Below are 18,475 nucleotides of genomic sequence, written 5' to 3'. Positions count from 1 at the left end.
GGGAGGCCGAGGCAGGAGGATCACTCCAGGTCAGGAGTTCGAGACCAGCCTGAATAAGAGCAAGACCCTGTCTCTACTGAAAAATAGAAATTATCTGGACAATTAAAAATATATAGAAAAAATTAGCCAGGCATGGTGGCGCATGCCTGTAGTCCCAGCTACTCGGGAGGCTGAGGCAGAAGGATGGCTAGAGCCAAGGAGTTTGAGGTTGCTGTGAGCTAGGCTGACGCCATGGCTCTCTAGCCCGGGCAACAGAGCCAGACTCTGTCTCAAAAAAAAAACAAACATGTTTTAATGGGGTAAAAATGGTACCTTGTGACTCGATGTTGGTGTCTAATGAGATTATGACACCTCTGTTTGCATTATTTCCACTGGGCTTTACATTCATTCAGGTACTGCACCCCTTTACCTACTTGCAGATTGTGCTTTTAATTTTTTTTTAGACAAAGGTTCTCACTCTGTCATCCAGGCTGGTGTGCAGTGGCCTGATCATAGCTCACTCACTGCAACTCCAACTCCTGGGCTCAAACAATCCTCCCACCTCAGCCTCCTGCGTAGCTGGGACTACCAGCATGCCACCATGCCCAGCTAATTTTGTTTTATTTTTATTTTTTTTTGTACAGACAGGGAGATGGGGGTCTTGTTAGGCTGCCCAGGCTAGTCTTGAACTCCTGGCCTCAAGTGATCTTCCCACCTCAGCCTCCCAAAGTGCTGGGATCATAGGCGTAAGCCATCACACCTAGCTGATTTTCTGTCTTTAAATGTGCTTAATCTTATTTCTCCTTGCAGGACTAAAGAACTGGGCCTGTGGCTTCATCTTTCTACCCAATAAATCTTTTATTCCCTCTAGTTTCATGTTTTTAACTTTTTCTTTCATTGGGTTTTACCTTTTGATCCATTTCCATTAAGTGTCCTTTATCATATCTCCTTGGGGTTTCTAATACTTATTTTTAGATCTCATTTCATTTCTTTTACCAATATTTACTTTTTTCTTATTCTTACTGTAGTTAGTTTTGAGTCACTTCTTTTACTTTCCTTTTGTACATCGCTTTAGGGTTTTCTTGCTTGTTTGCTTGCTGTTCTGTATTTTGTTTTAATTTGTGCTTGGAGTGCATGCTGAAGAAACAGTTTTCTGGGGAGGAAGCGTGGAGAGGACCCAACGTGTTCACAAGTGAATCTGGAGACCGCTACCACCCTTGAACTCCCCCTAATCCTAATCCCTTTCCAACCGGCTCTCCCCAAAACCCTCACCTCTTGGACCCTCCATTCTCCCCCTACCCTCAAGAGGACTCCAAGGAGTTGACGGAGGATCCCACATGGACAGCCTGCTGCCCCTCCACTTCTAGCCAAGTCCCCAGAAGTTCCTGGCCAGTCTGGAACCCACTTAGGGCTTTCCAGCACCTGTTATCCACTTAACCTCTCAAGTATGGGTAGCTGGTATGCACATCCCGGGGCCCTTACGTGTGGCTGCGGGGTGACTAAGTATGATTGGTTGAGGAGAGGTGTGGACAAGTTTGAATGTCCACTCCTATATGAACAAGAACCCTCCAAATGTGAGAATGAGCAGGGGTTAGAGAAATGAGTGGGCTGTGAGCCAGAGACAGCTCTCCCCTGTCCCCATACTCCAGTATGGAACTCTTGGGGGCTCCGAGAGTTCTCAACTTGAACCTGGCATTCTAGTCCTCATGAAAGGCATATTTGTGCTAGTTCATTCAGTTTATAGTTTTTATATGTTTAGATAGGGTAGGTGGACCTCCACTTGTTGCTCCAGAGTTAGGAGTGAGCCTATCTGATTTACTGGAACCAGGGAGCTTTTGAAAGATTTCATTCAGGGAACTGTTGTGATCAAAACTAAGCTCAGACTTGGGTGGTGAATTTACAAAAAAAATTATTTAAAAAAATTGTTTTTAAATGTTATAAAAGTGCAATTAAATGAGAAGACAGACATCAGGCAAGATTAGAATAGAAAGTAGTTAAAATTTAAGGGAAAAAAACTGGGTGTGGTGGCTCATGCCTGTAGCTTTGGGAGGCTGAGGCGGGAGGATCGCTTGAGGTCAGGAGTTCAAGACCAGCCTGAGCAAGAGCAAGACCCCATCTCTACAAAATATAAATTAGCCTGGCATGGTGGCATGCCCCTGTAGTCCCAGCTACTCGGGAGGCTGAGGCAGGAGGATCGCTTGAGCCCAGGAGTTTGAAGTTGCAGTGAGCTATGAAGACACCACTGTACTCTACCCAGGCAACAGAGCAAGGCCTTGTCTCAAGAAATAATAAAATAACAGTAAATTAAAAAAATAAAAATTTAAGGGGAAAACTAAGACTCCATAAAAAAGATGTAAACCGACCCTTTTTATCTTTAATGAAATTTAAAATAGAGACAAATTCTTTTTACTTTTAGAGGTAAAAAGAATAAAAGCAAAGGTAGAAGTTTAAAGATGTGGAGGACATAGAGGTGAACTGGAACAGGAGCAGCATCCTCCTTTGCTGGAGCTCAGTTCACCACCTGCCCAGCTTTTCCTGGGGCCACCGGTTACCTAAGACAGTTTAGGCTGATGTGAAAAAGGAGGTCTTGGTACACAGCATTGGGGAGGGTGATGTTGCTAGTTAAGTCTTACATGCTGCTGAGATTTTCGGGGTTCATCCCATCGGTGATGCAAGCTACAGATTATGTGCTTTTGGAAACAGGAGAAAGGCCTTGGCTCCACAGCAAGAACCGAGATTATCGTTGGTGTGTTCATCCGAGAGGATGAAGGGCCAGTTTGCTACTGGCAATAGCTACTTCAAATTGGCTGCAAGGCTGGTTGCAAGTTGCTCCTAAAAAGCCAGCTCGCTTCTTTGCCCGATGCCCTCGCTCTCCCTAGCCCGGTCACTGTCCCCAGAGGCCCACATAGTGAAGGGGCCATGGTGCCCGAGACTGTCTCCTACTCACCAGAAACCTATTGCTGTTTGGAAGGGACTACTTTGGACCTAATGGGCTCTGATAGGAAAACTTTGCTGAGGGACAGGAGAGGGGGTGGTAGTTGGGCAAGGAGAATATTTAAGACACTAAAATGTAGGTAACTTTGTAGAAGATGTAGCTAATTTCTAGAAAGAAATGGCTTTCCTCAGAGCTCTCACAAAGCCAAATCCTGGAAGGTTGGACCCAGTCTCAGGGGTCGTTGTGACTCTGCCGTTGCTCAAGGTTAGGCTGCTTGAGCAAAGGTTGTCAGCTATTTCACCAAAAAACCACAATGGAGTTAGAATGGTGCGCAGGTGTGGGTGGCCCTGTGTGCACGTGGTTTCTGCTGCCCCAGGGGTCTCCGTCCCCTGGCTCCAGGATCCCCACTGTGACCTCTCTCGGACAGGACCAAGATAGATACACACTTCCCATATCAGTCTCCAGAGATATTTCCCTTCCTTCAATGCAGGCTCTAAACAAAAGCTGTGCAAATCAGAGACAGAAGCAAAATTTTGGGGTCTTTTATTTCGTAGAACAGTGGGGGCGCCAATCAAAATGTGCTTTGATATAAAACTTTCAGTTCCTCCATTGAAGGATTTATTAAAAAAAAAAAAAAGACAAAGAAACTTGCAGTTCCTTCTGATGGAGATGACCGTTGGCAGGCCACCACCTCGGCCATGTTGGGACAGGCTGAAAAGGACGAAGGTAGTGAAAGTAACAGTCTCCCAGGTGCCCAAGTCCTGCTGCGCCCTGACATCTGTGGGGCACAGACGCAGGGGGTGGCACAGGTCACAGGTGAAGAGGGTGTGCCAGGCAGCCGGGCCAGGTGGCAGCCCAGACCTGGTCTGGAAGCCAAAGCGGTGTCGGGGGGTCCCAGCAGCAGTACATGAGCCTTCTCCAAGACCTCGAGAATCTGCCTGCCTAACACAGTAAAAACTGTGTTATTAAAAAATATTTCATTATAAAGTTAATTATGCCAAGCTTTGTGCATATTTAAACTCCTTGAACTTAAAGCTCTTATACAGCTATGAAACGGAAACAAACTTACATCTGAACTACAAGGGAAGCTGCAAAGCCAATGAAATTAAAAACATTAATATAACCATATCCACTATGTTATTGCTGGGATTTAATAGTTGCTCACAATGTGATTATGGTCCTAACCATTCCAGAACGGGCTCTTTTGAATTTTGCATGTTTTACAGAGACTCAATTCTTAACATGGCATTTCTCTCTCGAAAACAGTGGGAAGGCTTCCTTCCCGCAGCTTGCCAAAACGGAAGCAGCTCTGACACTCTGGGGCAGTGACCTAGAATATACTTACCTTAAGCTTTTTTCTCATCCTCTCCAAATTAAAACACACGATTAAATTGTTCCTGAGATCATGTGGACTTCCCCAAAATCCACTGATTGAAAAATCCTGAGCTCTGCTAGCCAATTGTCGAGAAATTAACAGTACAGCCTGATGCAAGAAGTACCTGTCCCAAAAGCAGGATGCTTGCTGGGTCACCCAGGGTGAGGGGGGTGACCCAGTAAGCTCCTCCCATATCCTCCAGCCCCAGAACCCCCTCACCTCTGCCAGGGCTTTAGAAGCAGAAGCTTCTCTGTTCAGAGCAGAGCCCAGGTGCACCAGGGCCCAAAATCTTAAGGGTCATTAGGGAAATTAATCATTTTATCTGTTCATGCCTATCTGATTCCAAATTTGGGCGTGGCTGCTCCCCAGTAGGTCTCTCCAGACTGAGAATAGGGCTCTGCTGGGAAGAAAGATATGTGTCATACTTTTTGCCAGTCAGGAATTTATATTCTAATTAGGGAAATTTTAATTTAAAAAATTGTATGCACTCACGAGACAGCCAAAACAAATTTAAAAATTAAGTCAAGGCAACAAAGATTTTAAAGAGATTCTTACCAGTTCCCCCTTTTATTATTCCACGTCCCCATCCAACCTTTCTGCACTGGCAGGTCTGTGAATGGACTGTGCTCTCTTCCTCCGCCTGGTCCACATGCTGTTCCCACTACACCCCAGCCCTTCTTCCCATTCTCACCTTCCTCTTGGCAGTTAGCTGTCACCTCCTCCAGGAAGTAGTCTCTGGCCCCCAAGACTAAGTTAGTGCCTAACATAGTGCAGCCCTTTCAGTCTCTTTCAGGCCAGGCTGCAGGCAGGCACTTGGTAACTGAAGGGCCACATTGGTGAGACCTGGAAGACTGACTGTCCTTTGTAGACAGCAGAAAGTATTCCAGGAGGCTGGACTGTCTTAAATGTTGTCTGAGGTCAGGGTTGGCCCTAACCTGGCAAGTTGCGCAAATGGCAGGTGAGGGTCAGTTGGCCCCACGAAAAGGTGTTGAGTCAAAGGGATCTGACAAGCTCTCAATTTCCCTGATGAGCTCTTTTTTTAAATTTTTATTTTTATTTTGAGACAGAGTCTCACTCTGTTCCCCGGGCTAGAGTGCTGTGGCGTCAGCCTAGCTCACAGCAACCTCAAACTCCTGGGCTCAAGCGATCCTCCTGCCTCAGCCTCCCGAGTAGCTGGGACTACAGGCATGTGCCACCATGCCCAGTTAATTTTTTCTATATATTTTTAGTTGTTTAGCTAATTTCTTTCTATTTTTAGTAGAGACGGGGGTCTCGCTCTTGTTCAGGCTGGTCTCGAACTCCTGACCTTGAGCAATCCTCCCGCCTTGGCCTCCCAGAGTGCTAGGATTACAGGTGTGAGCCACGGTGCCCGGCCTCCCCTGCCTGATAAGCTCTTAAAGAAGTAGATCCTAAAAATGGAAAGTCCAAATTCTCACCTGCACTCCCAGTCCAATTTCTCCAAATTCCACATAAAAAAAAAATCTAAATGTATTAGGTAGTATTTTTTAGGTTTTTTTTATTTTTTCCTTCTTTCTCTCTTTCTTTATTTCAGCATATTACGGGGGTACAAACGTTTAGGTTACATATATTGCCTTTGCCCCACCCGAGTCAGAGCTTCAAGCATGTCCATCCCCCAGATGGTGTGCACCGTTTTATTATTTTTTCATGGTTACATCACTTGACAGTACGAGATGTTTTGGGGAGATGTTTGGAGAGTGCCCAGTTTTCTTGGGCAAGGGCTTTGTCCCTGACCTATGAGACAACACAGTCCTATCCCGGCTTCCCATGTCTCCGCCCCTCTCTCCCCACCTTCCAGCTTAGTTTTGGTTCTATCTCATGGAACTGGTGCAAGAAACTGAAAACAGATTAGCTCAGAGAAAAATGTCACAGCAGAGAGCGTCTGTTGTATTTCTGTGTTTGCCTGAAGAGGGAGTTGTAGGCGAGGACACTGGTAACCTTTCCCAAATGTGTTGCTTGTCGGAACGGGGCAGGCCTGGCAGGGGTGAATTGGAATGAACACTGGCGAGGTCAGATGCGCTGGCAGAATTCACATCTCATCAGGAGGCACCGGGCATCTTGGGATGCAGACTGTTTTCTGGCAGAAGGAACCCAGTTCACTGTGATTGAAGTGGAGTCTGGCTCTGCCTGGCCATAGGTTGGTTACAGGGGTTTCCAGCACAGTGGGCTTGCGCTCAACCTGCAAAGCAGGCTCATTGTGTCAGTCCTGGGAGCAGAGCTGTGGTTCTCAAAGTCAGCAGATAATACCATGTCATTTCTTCTTGACTTTGGAAGGTACTCTCAGCTTTTAGGCAGTGGATTAGTAAATGTTTTCCTAAAACATTAATATGAGTTTATTTCTTCTCAGTTTCTGCTACTCAGAAATGTGTACCCAAATCAAATAAGCATTATTCTGACTGAGTGGTGCTTGGATTTATACAGACAATGTAAGGGATGGCTGCTGAGTTGGAATTTGACAACAACAGGAAATCCAGGAGTAAGTCACCATGGAAATGGCTCCAGGCAGCCATGAGGGAAAGACATAACAGACCTCTTCCTCCCTCTCTTAAGATTGTTGGCCCTTCCTGATGTCCTACTGAGCTCTGTCAGAGGTGGCAGAATGGCCTAAGGAAACAAGGGACCTTCTAGGTAGCAATGGATGGAGGTCCCTCCACTCCCCCTTCTGTTAGAAATCCATATTGAGGGAATGCTGTTGGAGTGGATGGTGGTGCCGTGACATCCAAGGACCCCAAAGGGGAAATCACATCAAGTGGCAGGGCCTTGGGGCTGTGCAGGTGGCCCAGGGGGACCTTGGCTACAAGACTGTGGGGGAGAACAGATTCTGACATAGCAAGTGGCTAAGGCTGGAAGCCTTATTGGCCCAAGTCATTCTAGCAGAGAGTCACTTGCTATGTATGCTTAATGGTGCTAGTCTCTATTTATTTGAATACTTTAGATATGTTTACTTTAAATTCTCTCTTAGATTGCTCTAGTATCTTTACTTCTTCAGGGATGAGTTCTCTCATTTAAGTATGTTGATTGTACTCAGACGGCATTGGACTTCCTCACATGTATAATAATTCGTTCTTACTCAAGAGGTTTCTCCTCAAGTGACTTGGGTTGTGAAGGTCTCTCAGTTGCCTCTGCCCAGGTCCTATTTTAGGTTTCCTGATTCCAGATAATTTTTTACATTAGCGGATTGGCTTGGATTTTGCCACTTTGAGAATGCAAGCCCCATCCTCTTGGATTCCAATTTCATATGTCCAGACTGGAAAGCATAATTTATCTTCTAGTTAAGAACCTGGGCTAGGCCGGGTGAGGTGGCTCACGCCTTTAATCCTAGCAGTCTGGGAGGCTGAGGCGGGAGGATGGCTCGAGGTCAGGAGTTCGAGACCAGCCTGAGCAAGAGTGAGACCCCATCTCTACTAAAAAAAATAGAAAAGAAATTAGCTGGACAACTAAAAATATATGTAGAAAAAATTAGCCAGGCATGGTGGTGCATGCCCGTAGTCCCAGCTACTCAGGAGGCTGAGGCAGGAGGATCGCTTGAGCCCAGGAGTTTGAGGTTGCTGTGAGCTAGGCTGACGCCACGGCACTCTAGCCTGGGCAACAAAGCGAGACTCTGTCTCAAAAAAAAAAAAATTTATTTAGTATTTCTATGTACTAACCATGGAAGGTAATGTTTTAGAATGTGCCCAATCTACCATCTTGACCTAGAAATTCACATTATATTTTTAACCAGAAGTTATTTTTTATTTATTTTTTATTTTTTTATTTTTATTTTTATTTTTTTTTTGAGACAGAGTCTCACTTTGTTGCCCGGGCTAGAGTGAGTGCCGTGGCATCAGCCTAGCTCACAGCAACCTCAGACTCCTGGGCTTAAGCGATCCTACTGCCTCAGCCTCCCGAGTAGCTGGGACTACAGGCATGAGCCACCATGCCCAGCTAATTTTTTTTTTTGTATATATATTTTTAGTTGGCCAGATAATTTCTTTCTATTTTTAGTAGAGACGGGGTCTCACTCTTGCTCAGGCTGGTCTCGAACTCCTGACCTCAAGCGATCCACCCGCCTCGGCCTCCCAGAGCTAGGATTACAGGCATGAGCCACCGCGCCCGGCCCCAGAAGTTATTTTTTAATAAGATGTTGCTTTTAACATTAATTTTATAAATAATCTCTTACTTTGCTAGTAGTTGTAAACGGTTTCTGTTTTTTCCAGATATGCAATCATATAGTCTGTAAATAATGACAGTTTTGCAATCTCCTATTAATTACACATTTTAATTCAGTCCTTAACTAATTGCCTTGCCAAGAACTTCTAGAACAATATTCAGTAACAGTGGTAATATCAGGCATTCTCTTGTATCTGATTTTTATCAGAAATGCTTCTAGTGTCTTAGCATGAAACACATCCTGCGGCTCTGGTTTAGAGAAATGTTTTCATATGGGCTCTACTGCGCCATCTGTTGACCTTCCAGGATATCACACCCACTGGAGATGGCCTTTTACAACTTGCTATCTTAAGATAAGGAAGTACCCCTACATATTAGGTCATTAAATATGAAACGTCCAATTTCGAATCAAAAGTATAGTTTACTTAGTACTCTGGGAGGCCGAAGATCGCTTGAGATCAGGAGTTTGAAACCAGCCTGAGCAAGAGACCGCATCTCTACTAAAAACAGAAAAAATTAGCTGGGCGTGGTGGTGCACATCTGTAGTCTCAGCTATCCAGGAGGCTGAGGCAGGAGGATGCCTTGAGCCCAGGAGTTTGAGGTTGCTGTGAGCTAAGCTGATGCCACAGCGTCTAGCCCAGGTAACAGAGTGAGACTCTGTCTCAAAAAGAAAAGAAAAAGTGTGATTTATTATATCTCAAATAAGAAGCAGTACAATTAATCAAAGTATGCTCCTAAACTATCCACACAATTTGCCATCCTAATGTTAATTTGTTTATGCCAGCAGTGAAGAAGCCTGAAGAGCAAGTGGCAATGACATTGAAAATGGCATTTCCCACAGCTTGGTGAGAACTGAATATTTTTCCTTGAAAGAAGTGGTCCAAAGCCTGGAAGAAGTGCTAGTCAGTTGGTGCAAGGTCTGGTGAATACAGTGGATGACAGAGAGTTTCTAAATCCAGCTGCTGTAGTTTGAACAGCGTTGTTTGTGCCACATGTGGTCGAGCGTTGTCTTGCAAGGGGATTGGCCTGTCTCTATTGACCAATCTCAGCTGTTAATCACAAGCATCCTCATCATTTCATATAATTGGTGGCAGTAGACATCCGCTGTAATCCACTGACCAGGTTTCGTGAAGCTGTAGTGGATAATACCAGCACTGGACCACCAAACAGATACCATTAGCTTTTTTTGATGAATATTCTGTTTGGACTGTGTTTTGGCACTTCATCTTTATCCAACCATTGTGCCAAATGCTTGTGATTGTAAAAAGGAATCCATTTTTCATCACGCATAACAATATGGTGCAGAAATGGTTTGCCTTTATGTCGTGATAGCAAAGAAAGGTAAGCTTTGATATTATTTCTCTTGTGATGTTCATTTAATTCATGCAGTACCCATCTATCCAGCTTCTTTACCTTGACAATTTGTTTCAAACGGCACAATATTGTTGGAATAGTAATGTCAAACCTTGTTGCTAATTCACGCATAGGTTGAGATGGATTCACTTCCATTATAGCTTTCAGCTCATCATTATCCACCTTGGTCTCAGGTCACCCACATGGCTCATTTTCAAGATTAAAATCACCAGAATGGAACTTCTCAAACCATTGACTTACTGTGTGTTCATTAGCCACATCCTTCCCAAACTCTTCGATGATATCTGCACTGCATTGGTTCCAAGACGGAACTCATATTCGAAAATAATACGATTTTTTGACTTACCCATGATTTCACAAAAATTGCTCTAAAAAAATGTGAAAGATAATCACAAGCCAAAATGTGCATTTGAAAAGATTGAGGATGTACCTTCACAATAAAAATGAAACAAGACATGTCAAAGTGAAATGTCAGAGATATCAACTGTCAAACTTAGAATCGGACATTTCATACTTAGTAACCTATACCAGCAGTTATGTTGCTAGAGCAGCGTCAGGTGCTGGGGACAGCATGAGCTCAACAAGGTTGACAGGCAGAGGGCAGATCCCGGAGGCAGCAGGAAGTATAGTTAGAAGCTTAACCTTGATTCTGGAATTCAGTGACTTTAAATTTTTATTTTTCTTGAATAAATTATACATGCACAGAGTTAAAAAAAAATTCATGAGGTACCAAACAGTACAGAGTACAAAGTCTCCTTCTCATTCCTTCCCCTTGCCATCTCCTCAGAGACAACCAACGTTTCCGAATGTGGGTCTTTCTTTTTCTTTTTTTTTTTTGAGACAGAGAGTCACTTTGTTGCTCTGGCTAGAGTGAGTGCTGTGGCGTCAGCCTAGCTCACAGCAACCTCAAACTCCTGGGCTTAAGCGATCCTCCTGCCTCAGCCTCCCGAGTAGCTGGGACTACAGGCATGTGCCACCATGCCCGGCTAATTTTTTTCTATATATATTTTTAGTTGTCCAGATAATTTCTTTCTATTTTTAGTAGAGACGAGGTCTTGCTCAGGCTGGTCTCTAACTCCTGACCTCGAGCGATCCACCCGCCTCGGCCTCCCAGAGGGCTAGGATTACAGGCGTGAGCCACCGCGCCCGGCCTCTTTTTTTTTTATTATTATGTTTAATTTTATTTTTGAGACCGTGTCTTGCTCTGCTGCCCGGGCTAGAGTGCCGTGGCATCAGCCTAGCTCACAGCAACCTCAAACTCCTGGGCTCAAGCGATCCTTCTGCCTCAGCCTCCCGAGTAGCTGGGACTACAGGCATGCGCCACTATGCCCAGCTAATTTTTTCTATATATATTTTTAGTTGTCCAGCTAATTTCTTTCTATTTTTAGTAGAGATGGGGGTCTTGCTCTTGCTCAGGCTGGTCTCGAACTCCTGACCTTGAGCGATCCACCCACCTCAGCCTCCCAGAATGCTAGGATTACAAGCGTGAGCCACCGGGCCTGGCCCGTGGGTCTTTCTTCTTGCATCTCAAAGTGGGGTCCCTGCCTAGCAGCACCTGGGAACTTGTTGGAAATGCAGAATCTCAGGCCCCACCCAGACCTAAAAAATCAGAATCTGCATTTTTTTTTTTTTTTTTTTTTTTTGAGACAGAGTCTCACTCTGTTGCCCGGGCTAGAGTGCCGTGGTGTCATCATAGCTCACAGCAACCTCAAACTCCTGGGCTCAAGGGATCCTCCTGCCTCAGCCTCCCAAGTAGCTGGGACTACAGGCGTGCATCACCATGCCCGTCTAATTTTTTCTATTTTTTTTAGTTGCCTAGCTAATTTATTTCTATTTTTAGTGGAGACAGGGTCTCACTCTTGCAAAGACTGGTCTCAAACTCCTGATCTCAAGTGATCCTCCTGCCTTGGCCTCCTAGTGTGGTAGGATTACAGGCGTGAGCCACTGCACCTGGCCCAGAATCTTCATTTTAACAAGACTTCCAGGTGACTTGTGCACTAAACTTGGAGAAGCACTGCTCTCGAGGTAGTGTGTGAGACAGCAGGTCTTACACATTAGCTAGCACAAGAATCACCTGTACCAGCCTGAGCAACAGCAAGACCCCGTCTCTACTAAAAATAGAAAGAAATTAGCTGGACAACTAAAAATATATAGAAAAAATTAGCCGGGCATGGTGGTGCGTGCCTGTAGTCCCAGCTACTTGGGAGGCTGAGGCAGGAGGATCACTTGAGCCCAAGAGTTTGAGGTTGCCGTGAGCTAGGCTGACGCCACGGCACTCACTGTAGCCCGGGCAACAGAGCAAGACTCTGTCTCAAAAAAAAAAAAAAAAAAAAAAAAAGAATCACCTTTGGAGCTTGTGAACAGGCTGTGCTTAATCCAGGAAGTCTTGGCCGGGTGCAGTGTAACCGGGTATCGAGTGGGATTTTTCATATAGTTTTTGAATTGTGGTTATAGCCCTAAATCTGAGGACATACTTCAAAGCTGATCACATTCTCAAGAGAGCCATCTGACACACTCTCAGGACTTCCTCCTAAGAGGGCCGGAGCCTCAGTGCCTCCATGTGGCCCTCCTCTCCCCTGCCCCAGCTACCCAAGGGAAGCCTAGAGGAATGCAAGGAGGATGGAGCGGTTCTGAAGCTGGGGGTCTAGCAGGGTGCGCCACAACCTTGAAGCCTGCAAATTCAGACTCTTCAACATCCCTGGTACCTATGTTACACACGTTAACATGCTGATTTATCAATAAAGAAAAGTTTTAAAGGTTACTGTAATCCTCCAGGTTCTTGAGTCCCAGGTGTCTGCCCACTGCTGGAGGTCAGAGGACATCCAGTGCCCTTTCTGGCCTGGCCCCCTGGCCTGGCCCGCTCCCCACCCCTCTGCCAGGTGAACCCCTTCCTATCCATGAGGCAAGACTCAGCTTAGTGTAGGCCGAGCCCCTGGGCTCCTGTGTCTGTTCCCTGCCGGGCTGTGAGCGTTTTATAGCCCAGAGTGTGTCTGGCGGGGGCTGGCCCAGGGCTCCATAGTTGTCGCTGTTCTGAATTGTTGCTCCTCTTGCCACTAGGGCTGAGCCCCACCTGGGGCCACTGACTCCCTCCCTGTGATTCCTGGACGGGCTCCTGGAAGGCAAACCTGACCCCGGTCTGGCCTTGCCTGCGTCTCAGTGCACCTGTCCGCCTGGCCAGACCTCTGAACCTCGAGGCCTGGAGGCCCCATTCCCCCTGCTGCGAGGCCCTGTCCTACCTCACACTGGGACCCAGGGCACTCTGCTGGACAACTCCTGTCCTCTGTGAATGGCAACTCCTGGAACACAGCTCCGAGGTGCCATTCACTAGAACAGGATGGTGGCGCCCCCTTGAGTTGTGCAATGGCAGTGAGCCCGTCCATGGGCCGTGTCAACTGCGGGCCGAGACATCCTTGGCTCTGGCAGTGCCCCACTTGCTCCTGTTGCCCCCACCCCTCTTCCCATCCCACTTCTCCTGGCCGGACCAGGGGGTGCGTCACCCACAGCCAGGGTGCTGACCGCGAGTGTGTGGGGCTTGGGGGAGGGAACTTGGGGGCCAGTAAACAGCATCACTTTTCTCATTTCCCCAGCTGGGAACCGATGGAAAGATGAGATATCAGAGACAGACGTCAACTTTATTACTGATTAAAGCTTGAAACAAGGACACGGCTTAGATTGACACAGTGACCATCCTAACATGTGAGTGCAGAGTGACAGGGTCACTCTGGCCATGGGCAGAACCGCAGCGTCCCCCACAGGGCTGGGCCTGCCCGCTGAGCCCACGAGGGGTGGAGAGCAGCCCAGCATGCGTCCTCTCTGCTTCTCAGAACCAAGAGACCAGCCTGCACTTTGCTCCGGTCCTGCTCTGGCTCCGACGCATCGTGGGGGAGGGGGTCGAAGGACAGTTTTCTCCCAGAGTTTTCTCTTTTGGGGAGAAGAATGAAAATTCCCTCACTTCTAAGGTGACACGCGGCTCAGAGCATGTGCTGTCCCAATCCCCATCCAGCAACAGAATAGTTCTGGTGACTCCAGACCAAAGGCCCAGGAGCCGTTTCCAGGCCTCCTCCAAGCAGGGAAGTGGACAGAGGGCGGGACGTGGAGATGGGGCGGACAGGAAGTCAGGTGGGACCCCTCGGACACCAGCTGGGCTTCCTCTGTCCCAGCCCCTCTCTCTCCAAGATGGGAGCAGGGTGAAGGAACGGATTTGGAACTGCAGGGAACTCCCTCCTTAGGGAGCAGTCGAGGCAATGTGGGGACCATCTGTGCCCTGGACAGAGGCCTCTTTCTTCCCCAGGAATCCTGAGCACATGGGCGTCCTGACACCTCAACTGTGCCAGTCTCAAATACTCTACCTGTTTGTCTGCTCTGTCCTTGGGTCACCCAGTGGGACCTGCAGCTCAGCCACGGGCTCAACGTTGGGTTCCTGTTCTCTCAGTGGTGTGCACCGTCTGCTGCCAGGCACCCCTTCCCCAGCCTGAGTCACCACCGAGGGAGCAAAAAGAGCTCCAGGTGTACGGCAGGCAGGAGTGTGAGTACAGAGCCTGATCTCCTGGCTCAAAATCCCAGATCTGCTGTTTATTAGGCTGTGTGACCTTAGGTGAGTTACTTAACCTCTCTGTGCTACAGTTTCTTTATATGTAAAACAAGGATAACGTTAGTATCTATCTCACTGGACTATCGTGAGAAGTAAGTGACTTCATACAAAGCCACTGAGACTGATGCCTGGGGTTCAGCACCTGAGGTCTCTGACTCCAGACACGGTGCTTTCATTGCGTCCCACCGTGCTGCGTAACCCAGAGAGGAGACTGGGAAAAGAAAAACAAGTAGTGTGGTTACAGAAGTCAAGGGTGGGTATCTGTTGGGGTCCTGGGGAAGGAGCAAGCGTTGCTCTGGAGAAGCCAGGAAGTTCTCGCCTCTGCTTTGCGCTAAACGTCTGCTCCAGGCTTTATGGCTGAAAAGTCCATTTTGCCCCTGGGCCCATAAGGCTGACCCTGTAGCTTCTGAGATCTACACGTTACAGCCCAGACAGCAGCAGGAGACTGAATGTGTCCCCTAAATCCAAGTTCCAAAACTCCCAGGAGAGGGCCTGATTGGCGCAGGCGGTGTCTGGTGTCTGTCCTTCGATGGCCAAGTTTCCCTGCAAGCCCGTGGTGGCTCCTGCTGAGTCACATGGATGCAGAATGGGGCCGGGGAGGGGACCTTTCTAGGCAAGGAGGACTTGGCAGATCGTCCCACAGGCATCTACTTCGTATGCTTGTTCTTCGCTTTGCTCTCGATCTTTCTCTACCTCCTCTTGCTCATACTTTCAGCCTGTCTTGACCTCCCTTTCTGCAAATTTCACATCTGTTCTCACGCCTCACTCCACCTCATGCCTGCACTCTCTTCTCACTTCCTAACCACACCCCACACTACTGCCTAAACTCTGCATGTTTCTTCATTCAGATTTCTCAGATAAGGCAATGGTGCTGCCCATATTCCCACGCCAAGGCACTTCATAGGCAATGACTCACTTAAGACTGGCTGCCTTGGGGTGCACAGCCTGTATTCAGGAATCTGGGAGGGCACCCCAAAGCTGCACTTTCTGTAGGGCTGTGAGCTGGGTGATTGCACTGTAGGGGCTAGTGTCATAGGGAGACGTCCCTTATGCCTGGGCATTGGCAGGATGCTCCTTCCAAAAGGCCTTCCCAAGCTTTGCCACCCTAAAACCCACTCACCATAGCATTTGACCCTTGAGACTGCCATGTGGTGCCGAGTGCATTTGTCCAGCTCCTACTGCCAAAAGATCCAAATGTGCCATGGCTTAAACAAGTTAGAAGATTATGTCTTGCTCATATCTCAAATGCAGAATAAGCAGCCCAGAGAAGATATGACAGCTCTGTGGCATTGGGGACCTAAACTCCTTCTGACTTGCTGTTCTAGTGTCCCTGAGAGGTTGGCCTCATCTTCTCAGATGAAGATGGATTGCTACCACATTCCAGCCAGTGGGAAAGGGGAAATGCATTTCCCTCGCCTTTAAAGGCAGGAGCCAGAGTTTGCACACGTACTTCCCTCACATCTCACTAGTCAGAACCTAGTTACGTGGTTACAGCAAGCTGCAAGGGGAGCTGGGAAATGGAGTCTCCATTCTGGGTGCCCAGCTGAAGTTGGGGATTCTAATACTAAGGAGGAAGGAAAGACTATATATTGGGGGACAACAATGCTACCATTCTCCTGTCAGTGTTTTTGACCCTTCTCCACCATCTGGTTTGTCATCACATGCTGGCATAGAGCAGATCTGATCACATGGCTCCACTGTTAAGAAATTCTCCAGTGGCTCCCCACTGCCTCCAGCAGTGAGATTTTAAGTCCAGATTTTTGAAAGACTATACTTTCAGGGATCATTTCAACAGTTCATTACTAGAGAAGTTTCTCTGAACATGTAGAGCACCAAAAAATAAAAAAAAAAACAAAAATAAATTAAGAGCAGATTTTCGAATCTCTGAAGTTACATGCAAATTTTGCACAGATGTGCGTTTTTCTGAAGAGAACTTTGTCTTCTCAAAGGGGTCTTTTATTCTCCCTCAAGTTACAGGCTCAAGTCCAAATTCCTAATATTGGCCAGGTGCAGTGGCTCATGCCTGTAATACCAACAATTTGGGAGGCCAAGGTGGGAGGACTGCTTGAGGCAAGGAGTTCGAGACCAGCCTGGGCAACATAGTGAGTCCCCCGTCTCTATGAAAACTAAAAAAATTAGCCGGGCATGGTAGTTACTCAGGAGGCTGAGGCAGGAAGATCACTCCAGCCTGGGTGACAGATTGAGATCCCGTCTCTACAAAAAACAAAAACAAAAAACCACAAAACCAACCAAATTCTTAATATCATCATACAAGGGAGATAGGTCTCCCGACATCCCTCTCAAATCTCCTCTCCAGTCATTTCTCCCACTGACCCTTAGGTCATTCTGAAATTCTCTCTATTGCCGGACAGGCCATGCCTTTTCACATGCCATATCTTTTTTTTTTTTTCCTGAGAAAGGGTCTTGCTCTGTTGCCTGGGCTACAGTGCAGAGGTGTCACAAAGTGCTGGGATCATAGGCATGAGCCACTGTACCCGGCCTTACATACTATATCTTTATGCTTGCTGTTTTATCTAGAATACCCTGGAAAACTCCTGCACATCCTTATGGCTTAGCTCAAAAGCCACCTCCTCTGGGAGGCTTCCCTGACTTTCTGTTCAAGTCAGTCTCTGCCGCGCCATTCAGATCTCCACCACTTACACATTTCATAGTTGTCGTTAGCCTACCTCTGTCTCCCCGACCACCAAACCAGGAAGTCTGGAGCCCAGGACCCCTGGAGCCCAGGACCCTGAATAGATTGTCCACAAATGTTTGTTGAATAGATGTCGCTCATGTTCAAAAAACTGGAGTGCTCTTTCCAAAAGTAAATCCGAGCACTGCTTCCTGAGTTCCAAACGTGGGTCCAAACTTGTTACCGTGGCTTTCCTTCTGGCCTTATCTTCCCTTCCCTTTCCTTCTCTAGGAATGCTGACGTTCTTTTAATGCCACGAATCAATGTTCTCGCTCATCTTGGGGCTTTCTTCGTGCTCCTTCCTTTGCCTGGAACGTTCTCCTGCTCCTCTTTTCCTGGTTAACTCCTATGTCTCCTTCTGAGAGCTTGAATATCCCTCACGAAACCTTCCTGGACCCCCTCTGCACTCCAGAGCAGGCTGAGGGCCCCTCCTATGCACCCCCATGGCACCCTGTGCTCTCCCAGGTGCAACATGTCTCGTACTCCACGGAAGTTCATCCTTCTTCCCTGCTAAACTGCTGCAAACGCTGTGCCTATTTTACCCACTAGCATAGCTCAGCCCCATGGTATTGGAAGGGAGTAGGTACCTGATAAATATGTTTTAAATGAGGGTTAAAAGAATGCATTTCTCAGTCTTAAATCTGGTTTTCAATAGCTTCCACTGCCTTTAGAATAAAGCCTTCCCACAGCTTTTACAGCACCTCTGGTTTGGTCCCCATGTATTTTCAGTCTCATCTTTTAAAAATCCACCCTTTGATCTCAGTGTTCCACTCAAACACAAGGTCCCCAAATGCCTGCTCTCCCTTCGTTCAGCCTCGGCAATACGATTCTCTCTGTCTGGCACACTCGCCTCTCTTTACCTCTCACTCCTCGACCTTTTCTGGCCAATATCCATTAACCTTTAAGTTTTCAGTTCAGATACCATTCCTCCAGGAAGCCGCTCTTAACTTCCTAAGACCAGCTCTGTTGTGCGCCCTCCCCCACTTGCTTTTTGAGACAAGGTCTTGCTCTGTTGCCCAGGCTGGAGTACAGTGGTGCAATCATAGCTCACTATGGCCTCGAACTTTTAGGTTCAAGCGATCCTTCTGACTCAGCCTCCTGAGTAGCTGGGACTACAGGCGTGCACCATCATGCCTGGCTAATTTTTCTTATTTTTCTGTAGAGATAGGGTCTCGATATGTTGCCCAGCCTGGTCTCTGGCCTCAAGTGATCCTCCCGCCTTGGCTTCCTAAAGTACTTGGATTATAGGCGTGAGCCACCTCGCCTGGCCTTTGGTGCCCTTTATCAGTACCCCTGTAGTACTCTGGCCTTCCCTCTCACCTTCTATTGGATTTCTCTAGTGGAGGGGAAGGCAAGAGACTG

At 47.2% G+C, this 18,475-nt stretch overlaps 1 pseudogene; it reads left to right on the top strand.

Moving 5' to 3' along the window:
• Positions 1-16,185: 16,185 nt before the first annotated feature.
• Positions 16,186-16,262, top strand: LOC123636092 (annotated as a pseudogene).
• The last annotated feature ends 2,213 nt before the right edge of the window (positions 16,263-18,475 follow it).

Source organism: Lemur catta, chromosome 3 (genome assembly GCF_020740605.2).
Source record: "Lemur catta isolate mLemCat1 chromosome 3, mLemCat1.pri, whole genome shotgun sequence".
NCBI classification, from domain to species: Eukaryota; Metazoa; Chordata; class Mammalia; order Primates; family Lemuridae; genus Lemur; species Lemur catta.
The sequence above is the reverse complement of the archived record's forward strand: the minus strand, read 5'-3'. Positions and strand labels throughout refer to the sequence as shown.